This window comes from Myotis myotis, unplaced genomic scaffold (genome assembly GCF_014108235.1).
Source record: "Myotis myotis isolate mMyoMyo1 unplaced genomic scaffold, mMyoMyo1.p scaffold_m19_p_1, whole genome shotgun sequence".
Lineage (NCBI taxonomy): Eukaryota > Metazoa > Chordata > Mammalia > Chiroptera > Vespertilionidae > Myotis > Myotis myotis.
In genome coordinates this window covers 115,697,751-115,709,858 of record NW_023416313.1, presented here as the reverse complement: position 1 = coordinate 115,709,858, position 12,108 = coordinate 115,697,751, and the positions used below count along the sequence as shown (strand labels likewise).

General features: G+C 40.5%; 1 protein-coding gene across 2 annotated transcripts in view; it reads left to right on the top strand.

Annotated features, from left to right (window-relative positions):
* Positions 1 to 12,108, top strand: part of NPTN (neuroplastin) — an 83,860-nt gene that overhangs the window by 36,001 nt on the left and 35,751 nt on the right. The window lies entirely within an intron of this gene.

The window sequence follows — 12,108 nt, the reverse complement described above, 5'->3', positions numbered from 1 at the left end:
AACACTAGCTGTTTATAATCCAGGCTGACATCTAAAGGCTGTTTCTCTTTGACTTTTCTTAGACTGAGTTGCTGGCCAAGTTTCCAAGGTCTCACAGTCTGCTTACAGATGGCCTTCACTATTATTCCCACAGGGTGGGAGGGGAAGTTAGAGCATGGGAAGAGGCCCATGTTCCTATTTACTATACTCTTATGCAGCTTTATGAATTAATAAAATACTGCATTTTAATTGACCATTTATAACATGTAGATTTACAGAATATTGGAGCTGAAAGGACCTTAGAACTTGATTTCAATCTCTGATTATACATATTATAGAACTGAAGGTTCAGATTTTAACATATCATTATTCTATCTAATAAAAAGGAATATGCTAATTGACCCTCACACCGTTGCAAAGATGGTGGCGCCCACAGCCAATAAGGAGGGAATATGTTAATTGACTGCCCTGCCCTCAAAGATGGTGGTGCCCACAGCCACAAGATGGTGGCGCCCAGTCCCCTCAGCCCCGCAGCCGCCCAGGGCCGGCCCAAGGTGCAGGCAAGCCTCGGATGCAGCTGCCCAGCTGCCCAGGGTCGCCCGAGGCTCAGGTAACCAGGGCTGGCTAAGGCTTGTGCTGCTGGCAGTGGCAGCAGCAGAGGTGTGATGGAGCGTCGCCTTCCCTTGATCACCAGGTCGCCTCCTGCCCCTGAGGGCTCCCGGACTGTGAGAGGGGGCAGGCCGGGCTGAGGGACCCCTCTTCAGTGCATGAATTTTCATGCACCGGGCCTCTAGTATTTGTTATAAATGCTGTTAGAACATGTTATTAGATGGAACAATTTTTATACATTAATATACCTTTTTAAAAGTCACAATTTAGATTAGTATGTCTAGCCTTTTATTACCATGCAGTTTGGTGTCTATTTCTGAAACACTATCAGAGAGTACCTGATAATGCATTCTAGAGAATCAGCTAGCCTACACAATGTTGGCCTGTTCTGTCTCTGAGTTTATAGTTTTACTAGGTATATAATACTCTCACACTACTAGGTAGAAAACTACCTTTTGTAGGTATGAAGATTCATTGACCTTTGTATATTTCCTTTTAAAAAAATATTTTTACTAGAGGCCTGGTGCATGAAATTCATGCACTTGGGGGGGGGGGTTCCTTCAGCCCGGCCTGCGCCCTCTCGCAGTTCAGGAGCCCTTGGGGGATGTCTGACTGATGCGGGCCTAAACCATCAGTCGGACATCCTTAGCACTGCTGCGGAGGTGGGAGAGGTTCCTGCCACCACCACTGTGCTCACCAGTCGTGAGCCTGGCTTCTGGCTGAGCAGTGCTCCTCAATGACCACCAGGGGGGCAGCTCCTGTGTTGAGCGTCTGCCCCTTGGTGGTCAGTGTGTGTCATAGCAACCAGTCGTTCTGCTGTTCAGTTGATTTGCATATTAGCCTTTTATTATATAGGGTTGATTTCAGAGGAAAGAAGAGGGAGAGAGAGGAACATCAATAATGAGAGAGAATCATTGATCAGCTGCCTCCTGCACACCCCTTACTGAGGATCAAGCCCACAACCTGGGCATGTGCCCTTGACTGGAATCTTACCCGGGATCCTTCAGTCCTAAGGCCGACACTCTATCCACTGAGCCAAAGCAGCTAGGGCGACCTTTGTATACTTTCATTTGAAATCAAGAAAGTAGGGCTTGATTATATGCTGCATACCTTATAGTAAGGCAAAAGAGATTCAGGTTAATAGGGAAATTATCTAAGCCAGTGATGGTATAACTACCAGATAATATTGAATGTAGGAGATTAGGGTTGAGGATTTTTCAGGTTTGATAGAGAAAATAAATACCCAGGAATTCGGAGGTACTTTGTAGGACTGGATACGTTTAAATCTGAAACAGGTATTTAAGCAATCAAAGGGGTTCTAGACTGGCACGTTATTACTCTGAGTTATTGGGAAAAGTTTGTAAATCACAAATATACTGTACAGCGGGGCCTTGACTTACGAGTTTAATTCGTTCCGAGACCGAGCTCGTTAACTCAAATTACTCTATCAACTCAGTGCAAAAAATCGGCGGAGAGACAGCTGGTATCTCAAAAAACTCGTTAGTCGGGACTCTCGTAAGTCAAGGCCCCACTGTATATAGAATTGGAATTTAATTGATTTGAAGTTTTATTCTGGGATAGCTCCACTCTAATTGCCTGATCTTATACAATATAACCTCCAGGTTCCCCATAACTGAGGTAGCCATAATTCTCAGTTTGTGGTTTTTGTTCCATCAAAATTCATAGCATCCCTTTCACTCTTAAAAGTTTCCTGGTTTAGATGATAAATTATGTGGTTATATCTACTCTTGGGTACTTAATGTGATGAAAGCTTATGAAATTTCTTCCTATATTGGATAAGGTTGTTTTCTGTAAGCTGAGAGATTTCTGTTTAATGTAGTTAAGAGGGCATTGATAAAGATAGCCTAGTGGAAGTCTGGTTTCAGGGCTTACGATAATTTGTAGACTAGGAAAGATTCCTTTGTTTTCTGTGCTTGCATCAAAAATACCAGGTAGGTGGACATAACCTGGCTTGTCTGGGCAAAACTGAATTCTCTTTGTTTAAAGGTTTTGTATTTATGTATCATTAAATTTTTTTTTTAATCTACAATTGGATACCACTTCACCCCACAGGTAAATAAATATCACTGCATGATTATAAGTATTTTTCAGTTAGTATATTTAATTTTTTTAATAGACTTTATTTTGTAGGACATTTTTAGAGCAGAAAGTACAGAGTTTCCATATTTCCCCTACTCTTGAGAGTTTCTAGATACTTTTTTTTTTTAAAATATACTTTTATTGATTTCAGAGAGAAAGGGAGAGGGAAAGAGAGATAGAAACATCAATGATGAGAGAGAATCATTGATTGACTGCCTCCTGCATGTGTCCTACTGGGGATCAAGCCTGCAACCCAGGCATGTACCCTTGATTGGAATCGAACCTAGGACCCTTCAGTCCGCAGGCTGACTCCCTAGCCACTGAGCCAAACCAGTTAGGGCTAGATATTCTTACTAAATTCCATAAGTAGTATCTTAATTCTTTTAGCAGCAGATTGTATATTGAATTAGCAGTTAAGAGGAGGTAAGGGGGTTGGAGTGGTAGGGTAGAATTGCTTTGTTGCTTTAAGAATGATTTGCCTGTGACTTCCTTTTTTCCCACTTCCTCCTGGTTAAATATAAAACTTTCTTCATGTTATTTCACATTTGGGGGATACACGTGAAATTCCTGGAATGAACCAGTATAAATTGTTCAGAATTTGGGGAGAAATACAGATCTCTGTGAATAGTGTGTAATACCAAATATTCCTTGAACTTGTTTGCTCTCATCATATAAATAATTTTTTCACCATTGTGACTTAAAGTAGTGGGAAATTTTGCAATTTCAACATATTGTCAATATGGTCCATAAATAAAGAATAAGACTCAGTATAGTTCTATTGAGTATGCTCAACTTTTTAAATTGAGAAACCAGTGTCTGTTGGGGGCTGGGGCACAGGAGGGAGGGGAGATTTTCCATTTCATGACATTGTTGAAGTGGTCACTTGCCTATGTGTTGCTGTCCTTATTTTTCATAAAACTACATGTAGTTAATCTTTACAGATATATTAATGAGGATCAGAAAGGTAGAAAAAAGAACATAAATGTAGTAGTACTTTATGAACTTTTATCACAGTCTAAAATAGGAGCTACTTACTATTATTCCTGTGGATTTTTTTCCTAGAATCCTTTGTCTGTGGCTTGTGCCTTTTCTTTTTGTTTCTTTTCAATTCTCTACTGTTGAGTGCAGGTGAGAGTGGTTTAGCCTTGGGGCTTAGGCTGAGATTCCACAAATTTTCTTTTTAAAAGTTGAGAAAATTTTATTGGTATTGGTATGTTTCCCAAAAAAAGACATTTTTCAAGATATTCTTTGGAACCAAATGGGTGCTCTTTTTATGAAAGGTTAAAGATTCTTTGTAAAGGCTAGTATTCTACTTAAGTAAAGTCTAATGCTGCTTTGGGAGCTTCTGGCATAAGTACTAGGCCTCGTATCTGAGTCTTTTGACAGCGAGAACACGAGAAAATCCTCTTTTAAATCTTCCGAAGCAAAATAATTATTTACCTGACATTGTTGCCAGGTATTGGAAGGGAATTAATTTCTATTTTGGTATATTTTACCCTAGTAAAAAGTACAGTGCATTCAGTGGTGAATTATTTGAAAAGAAGTATAATTATGGAGAAGGTTCCATTCTCAGTTCCTTTTTCATCCTCCCTGAATGATCTCATCTCCTCCCATGGCTTCAACTTCCACCTAAGCTGATAATTCCCTAGTGCAGGGGTGGGCAACCCCTGGCACGTGTGCCAAACATGGCGCGCCAGTAACTTTTGCTGGCACGAGAAACCCTCTCTTGTAATCTTCCATTTACAATTTTTTTCTTAATATCGACTTTTTCATTTTTCAGATAAATTCAGTGTAGGTGCATCTTAGATAAATAAATAATTTTACATAACAAGTTTATCTTAAAGACCATAGACATGGATTGACGAGAGAGGTGAAGAGCAATTTCTATGCCTCTGCCTTAACTCACCCTGCCTTCCTAGATCTGACCAGTGTTTTGGTTTCATCCACATACGCTTGTGAATCTTTGTTCTCAGTGATGAATTTTGTTAAGTCTCATAATAGGAGTAGCCTGACGGATGAAAGTAGTAGCTCGTGCATATTTCTGAAGGTCACGAAATATAAACCTGATGTAAAATCTCTGTCATCATTGATGCAGCAGCAAAAGTCCCACTGATAATATCAAACGGAGTCATAAAGTTTTCTGTCGGACTATCAGTGTACATGTATACATTAAAAAATAAATGTATTTTTCATCATCATATACTGTGTTTTTGTTGCTCGAATGAATTTTATTATTTCTTCAAGGTTCTTCACATAGGTACACCTTAAGAGATATCAAGTAGGCGTAACATGTTCTCAAAAAATTAGGGTTGGCACGCAGAAGAATTTTGAGTCAGATTTCGCTGGTTTTGGCACGCACTCACAAAAAGGTTGCCCATCCCTGCCCTAGTGCATATTTCCAGCCTCTGTCTCTCTCTGGAGCACCTCCAAAGCCAAGTCTCAGCCTGTTTTCCTTTATTCCATTTACAGTATCACTCCAGTCGATGATCAATAATTTTAGCTGATTCTCTTCTTGTAAACATTTGTCACGTCCATTGCCTTCTCACCATTTCTACAGCTACTCTTAATTAGTTAGTTCGTTTCCCATTGGGATTATTGAAGGAGTTTCCTAACTTTTTTTTTTTTACTTTTGATCCTTCATAATGCCACTAGTCATACCACTTGTAGAGAGAATCCCAAGTTGCTTAGCCTGCAGGGTTCTTGTTTGTCATTTTTCCTAAATGAAGAGGTCTTGAGGATATTGGCTATCTTAAATTTCTAAATAGCATGAGCACTTAACAGGTGCTATTTCTTATATGTCCCTGTTTTTTTTTTATACACCTGTTAAGAAGTGGCCATTATAAATTGTATTTTGATTATTTTTCTGTCTCATGTCTTGCAAGGTTGAGCTCTCTTTAGGAGCAAGTTTATTTTTGTTATCCCTTTGCACAGTATAGGCCCTCAATAAATGGTAAATTTAATTGAAAGCATACTCTGAATTTGTAGATTGATAAGTTGAACAAATACAAGATAAAAGTCATAATTATGAAGTCATAGAGAGTGACACAGTTTTTTAGCTACTATTATTCCACGTTCTCTCTTTTGGTTATGAACAAAGACTTAGCTGCTAGGAGAGTCGTTATGTGATTTCAGAAACATCTGTGTGGCTCCTATGCCCTTATATTTCTTCTATTTGAAAAAGCTGAAAAAGCCAACTATTTCATACTAACATTAATTGTCAAAGAGTGGACCAGCAACACCAGCATTACTTGAGAACTTGTTAGAAATGCATATTTCTAGGCCCCACTTCAGACTATTGAATCAGAATCTCTAAGCAACTTGAGGATGGGGCCCAGCAGTCTGTGTTTTAACAGAGGATTCTGGTGCATGATAAAGTTAAAGGATTGCTACTCTAGAATTCTGCCATCTAAGGAGAGTTTTGCCTTTGAAATATAATAAGAGAGCTTCCAGTGTGGTTTCAACTATAAACTGTTTATGTTTTGGAAATAATTCCTTAGCTGGGACCACCAGGACTATATTACCTAACATCTTGGGATGTGATTCAAAGATTGAATTTCCCTATGTGCAAAGTATTTGACTCTTGTGGTTTCTGGGAATGGCTATTTAAAAGAAGGTTGGGAGGGGGCTTCGTACCTCTTTCAGTTAAAATATCTTCTAGATTATATCCAGACTATTAGCTTGAATGAGTGTGTTCATTGTCATTCTCATGGGATTGTATGAGGATGAAAGAATGAGCTGAATTGTAGTATTCTGTGAAAGAATGAGCTAAATTGTATTTAAATCCTGAATGTTGGTATATTGTCAGGGACAGAAAATGAGCTTGTATTATCAAAGCTTGTGTGAATCTATAGACAAGTGAATTTCACAGAAAAAGTAATTAGTGGAGATAAGCTTTTGGTTAGTAATTACCCATGGTTTTGAGAATGGTTTATTTACCTGGAGTATCCAACCTACCTAGCATATTGTTTTCATTTTGCCTTTAGTAAATCCTAATAGGAAGGTCAACTGAGGCATACTCTTAAAATGCTCCGTAACTGTTCCCTGCCAACCCCCAAATAGTTTCTGACTTCAGATTTCCATTTGGGTGTAGTTCTAGATTGGCTCATAGCTATTTTTGATAGTCTCTTGGGGCAAGAGAGCTTTTATGAGCATTTGCTTAAATATGTAAGGGTTTAACTGTTTGAAACCAAACCTTTCATTAAGAACACTACAGGCCTAGTGCACGAATTCATGCACCAGTGAGGTCCCTCAGCCTGGCCTGCGGGATTGGACTGAAACTGGCTCTCCGATATCCCCTAAGGCAGTGGTTCTCAACCTTCCTAATGCCACGACCCTTTAATACAGTTCCTCATGTTGTGGTGACCCCCAACCATAAAATTATTTTCGTTGCTACTTCATAACTGTAATTTTGCTACTGTTATGAATCGTAATGTAAATATCTGATATGCAGGATGTATTTTCATTGTTACAAATTGAACATGATTAAAGCATAGTGATTAATCACAAAAACAGTATGTAATTATATATGTGTTTTCCGATGGTCTTAGGCGACCCCTGTGAAAGGGTCGTTTGACCCCCAAAGGGGTCGCGACCCACAGGTTGAGAACTGCTGCCCTAAGGAGTCCCGGATTGCAAGAGGGCATAATTGGGGCTGGGGAGGGACATGGGAGGTTGGCTAGCCAGGGAAGGACTGTGGGAGGGCTCCAGGGTGTGTCCAGCTCATCTTGCTCAGTCCTGATCGGCCAGACCCCAGCAACAAGCCAACCTACCGGTTGGAGCGTCTACCCCCTGGTGGTCAGTGTACATCATAGCAACTGGTCGACTGGTCACCTGTCTGCCCCCTGGTGATCAGTGCACGTCATAGTGAGCGGTTGAGTGGCCTTAGCATATCATTAGCATATTACGCTCTGATTAGTTGAACGGATGATTGGACACTTAGCATATTAGGCTTTTATTATATAGAACTAGGGGCCCAGTGCACAAATTCATGCACCTTGAAAGGAACTGTGGGCTGCAAGGCTGTGGTGGGCACAGGGGGGTCTTGGCCCATCCTCTGCGCCCCTGCCAGGCCCCTCCCACTGTGGCCCCCAACCCCCTGTCTGCTGGCAGCCCCGCTCCTGCCGCCACTGCACCCGCTGACGGTGCCGGTCCCGCTCACACCTGCTGATGGCACGGAGTGATTGGGGCTGGTGCCAGCAGTGGGTGCAAGTGGGGCCGGCGCCATCAGCAGGTGAGAGCAGTGGCTGCTGCCCTGATTGCCCCTCAGGAGCAGAGGGAGGTGGAGAAGCCCTCAGAGGCAATCGAGACCGGCAGCTGCCGCTTGCACTCACTGACGGCGGCTCTGGCGCCGGCTGCCAGTGCGAGTGGGGCTGGTGCTGGCAGTGGGTGCAAGTGGCATCTGTTGGTCCTGATCACCCCTCAGCAGCAGAGGGAGGTGGAGAAGCCCTGAGGGGCAATCAGGGCCTGCAGCCGCCGCTCCCATCCACTGACAGTGCCGAGCGAGTGGGGCCGGTGCTGGAAGCAGGTGCGAGCACCCAGCGGGACCGCGGTGTGTGGGAGCAAAGAATTTTCAATAACCACCAGAGGCTCGCCCTGGTGACAGCCACTGGCGCCCTGCCTTGGTCTGGCGCCCCTGCTCACCTGCTCCACCATCCTGTTGCGGCCAATGCCCACCATGTTCCGCGCCCTGCTGCCGACATCTGCCATGTTCCGCGCGCGCGCTGATGGTCAGTGCATGTCATAGCGACCAGTTGTTTGGTTGTTCTGCCGTTCAGTTTATTTGCATATTAGGGTTTTATATATATAGAAGATTCTTTGATAGACAGCTGATTTGTATGAATTTGTCTATTTCCTTTGGATGAGACATACTAGGTTTTTAATGGCTGGCAAAACTAGCTTTTGTCCTTTGTGTACCAGCAACTTGAGTACTATTTGTGGAGTTAGGAAGTAGATTTTCTAAAGTTTCCTAAAAATACTAGCTTGATAGCAATTTGTGGTTTCTGCATTTTCCCCATTGCATGCATCCTGTTTTTAAAAACGAAGATTATGGTCAGTTTGATGTCACAGTCAAAATGGGACTTGATCTTTTGTGTTTAACCTCACTATCTTTATTCATGGTTAAATTATAATGCCTCTTTCCTCCTGGGGTGAGGAAAAATTGTTTAGTTTCAAATGAGTATCTTTGATAATGAAGCTATTTGCCTCAGTATTATAAAAGAGTAGACTAAGTGGCTAGAATTTTCTGATAAATAACATATAAGCAGAGCCCAATATGCAGGGTCATAGGAACATGTTAGACATGCATGAAGAGAAATGAAAGAGGGGTCACATTTCTGAGCTGATCATTCTTTTTGCTATTAAAAATTTCCAGTCCCTTCTATTTCTTAGATCTGGTGTCAAATTCTATTTTGACTTTTATAAGATTTTGTTTTTAACCAGAATTATTTCTGATTTTTTAAATTATTCCTGGCAACCTCATCTTATTTATTGTTGTTTTCTATTTGAAACATGTTGAAATTCTTTAGGTTAGTGGTTTTCAATGCATTTTTCTTTTGGAAAATTGGAAAAATTCAGAAAAAAAGCATAGTTAGACAACCCCCCCTTTCTCAAGGGTGAGTCTCTGAGCCCTAGTTTCCCCTCCCTACCCCCCACTTTCTCCCACACTGCCTTTGAGGTACCTCAACAGAACACCCAGGATTGGTCCTTTAAATTATAGAGTACAATGCTTGCATAAAAGGCCATTTATTATTACATTTATAAGTATGCAGGCTACATTTTTGTGTGTGTGTGAACCTCGCTATATGATCTTATGAAGAAATAGGAACAATTTTTCAGATGAGACTGGTTGAAGAAGTTGAAGAATCCAATCCAGATGTTGTAAACCATGACTCATTTCCCTATAAGATGAGCTCTCAGCTTAATAGAGACCCTTATCCACTTATCCAATAGCAAGCAGTACATTTGAGACTCAGGGTGTGTAACCTGGGGGTCTGGGACACCCCTGTATTATATGTAAAATTTTGTTTGTGTGTATTTTCTGGGATGAGAGAAGCCCATTGCTTTTTGTCATTCTTACAACTTAAAAAAAAATTTTTTTTTAAATTAATTTTAGAGAGGAAGAGAGAGAGAGAGAGAGAGAGAGAGAGAGAGAGAGAGAGAGAGAGAGAGAGAAGAACCAGAAACAGCAATGTGAGAGAGAAACATCGATTGGTTGCCTTCTGCACACTCCCTGACCAGGGATCAAATCCGAACCTGGGTATTGCCCTGAGCAGGGATTAAACCCGCTATCTTTTGGTAAAAGATGACACTCCAACCAATTGAGCCACACTGGCCAGGGCTACAGCATCTATCTATCTTTCTTTCTTTCTTTCTTTCTTTCTTTCTTTCTTTCTTTCTTTCTTTCTTTCTTTCTTTCTTTCTTTCTTTCTTTCTCTCTCTCTCTCTCTCTCTCTCTCTCTCTCTCTCTCTCTCTCTCTCTCTCTCTTTCTTTCTTTCTTTCTCTATCATCTATCTATCTATCTATCTATCTATCATCTTTTTTAAGCCTGGCAATAGGAATTGACAACAGGACTGAATGAAAATCCTTGTGGATGATCAGCCATATCAAATGCTTATCCTCCTTACTTGTGCTAAAGTAATTTAACATTTGCATAGAGCTTTACAGTTTACGGAACTCTTGCACATATATTATATGACTTTCACAGCTATACCCTGTAAGTAGGTAGCATCATTCCTATTTGAAGAAACTCCTCAAAATAAAGAGAATTTAAATTGTGGAGATGTGACTCAAAACTGACATTATTTCTTAGACCGAAATTAAACTAATCTGACATTATCCAAAATTCTATAACTACTATTTTACCTTACATTTTGTAAATTTACAGTTTGACCTGCCTAGTATTCAGCATCTTCTCCTATATCATTGCTAAGCAGCTTGCTTTGTAATTGGTAGGTTTATTCTTTCTTTTTTTTTTTATTTTTTAAGGAGAATCTTGTACTGCCTCTTTTTATTTTCATTACTCATGGGCTTTCCATCTTGTTCATAATCTCTCAGATTTAATGGCTTAAAACTCTAATAACATTCATTAATTCTTTGACTCCATACTGCTGTTATCACTCTCCCCATTCTAGATTGCTCTAAGGATAAAAAGGAATGAAGAATTCTTTTCTTTTTCATTGCCTTCTGCAATTAATATTTCCATTCTGATTCTCAGGTTAATTTTTTTGTTTCTTAAAGAAGTTTGGATAATCCAAACTAACCAGCCTGTTGTGGAGCAGTCCTGAAGGCTACTACACATCACCTGTTAAGCATTATTTCTGTAGAGACCAATAATAATGCTAACATTGAGTACTTACCATGTACCAGGCACTTTTTTATGCTGTGTTATTTAGTATAATTCTCACAATAACTCTATGACATTGCTACTGTTATTGGCTCTGTTCTGCAGATTAGCAAGAAGCTCAGAGAGATTAGGTCACTTGCCTAAAAACATAAAATTAGGAACAGGGCCTCTTTTGAACTAGATTTTCCCATTTCTCCAAAGCAGAAGGCTGGCTTAAATATGCCAAGTAGATTCCTTTAGCTATTTGCATGGTATAATTTCAGAATAAAGGATGGGCCCTGGTTTAGAAGCTAGTGATGGGGACAATCTTAATTTCCAAGCCCTTGTTATGTCTGCTTGATAGAGGTAGATGTGAAAGGAAAAGATTTGAATTTGGAAAATTCTTTGTAAATACTGACATCTCTAAATATAGTTTAGACTAATCCATGAGATCAGACCTATATACCTCCTTCCTGCTGCAGAGAATGAGGTTACCCCATTTCTGTCCACTCCCAGAGCCTCAGGCCTGCCTTACCCTTGGTTGGGTACCCATGGAATGAGTGCATATATTGACTTATGAGCTGCCTCTGGTGTAAGGAATTTCATTTCTTAAATGAACAGTAAGGGTAGGCAGACTGTATAAGTAACTTGTGTATACTGCCTCTTAGCAGTTAACACATTGTTTGCAGGTAGTTTTTATCGCGCACTAACAGGTGGCGCAGGCCATTTTTGCTAATTTTTTGCGCAAATGGCAACGTTCAGTAAAATTACAATAACTTTAGTTTACGTATTTATACGTTACCCGCATTCAACCGATAGTCTATAAAAAACGTATTAATACGTGTCCCGTGCTCTACTACCAGTCAACGCTACCAGTCAACGTAAAACGTATAAATACGTTTCCTGCATACAATGTGTTAAGAGTTATTTAGACAGACTTGAAATACTGTACCTATAACCACAGTATCAGTTTGTCTTACTAAATCTTCTTTTTGAGGTACATGATGAGAGAGAGAGCGCGTGCGCGCGCTCGAAAGAAATAGAGAAATGGTCTCGTGTCCTTGTCTGTCATTTCCTCTTTATTATGAGGCATAAAGGA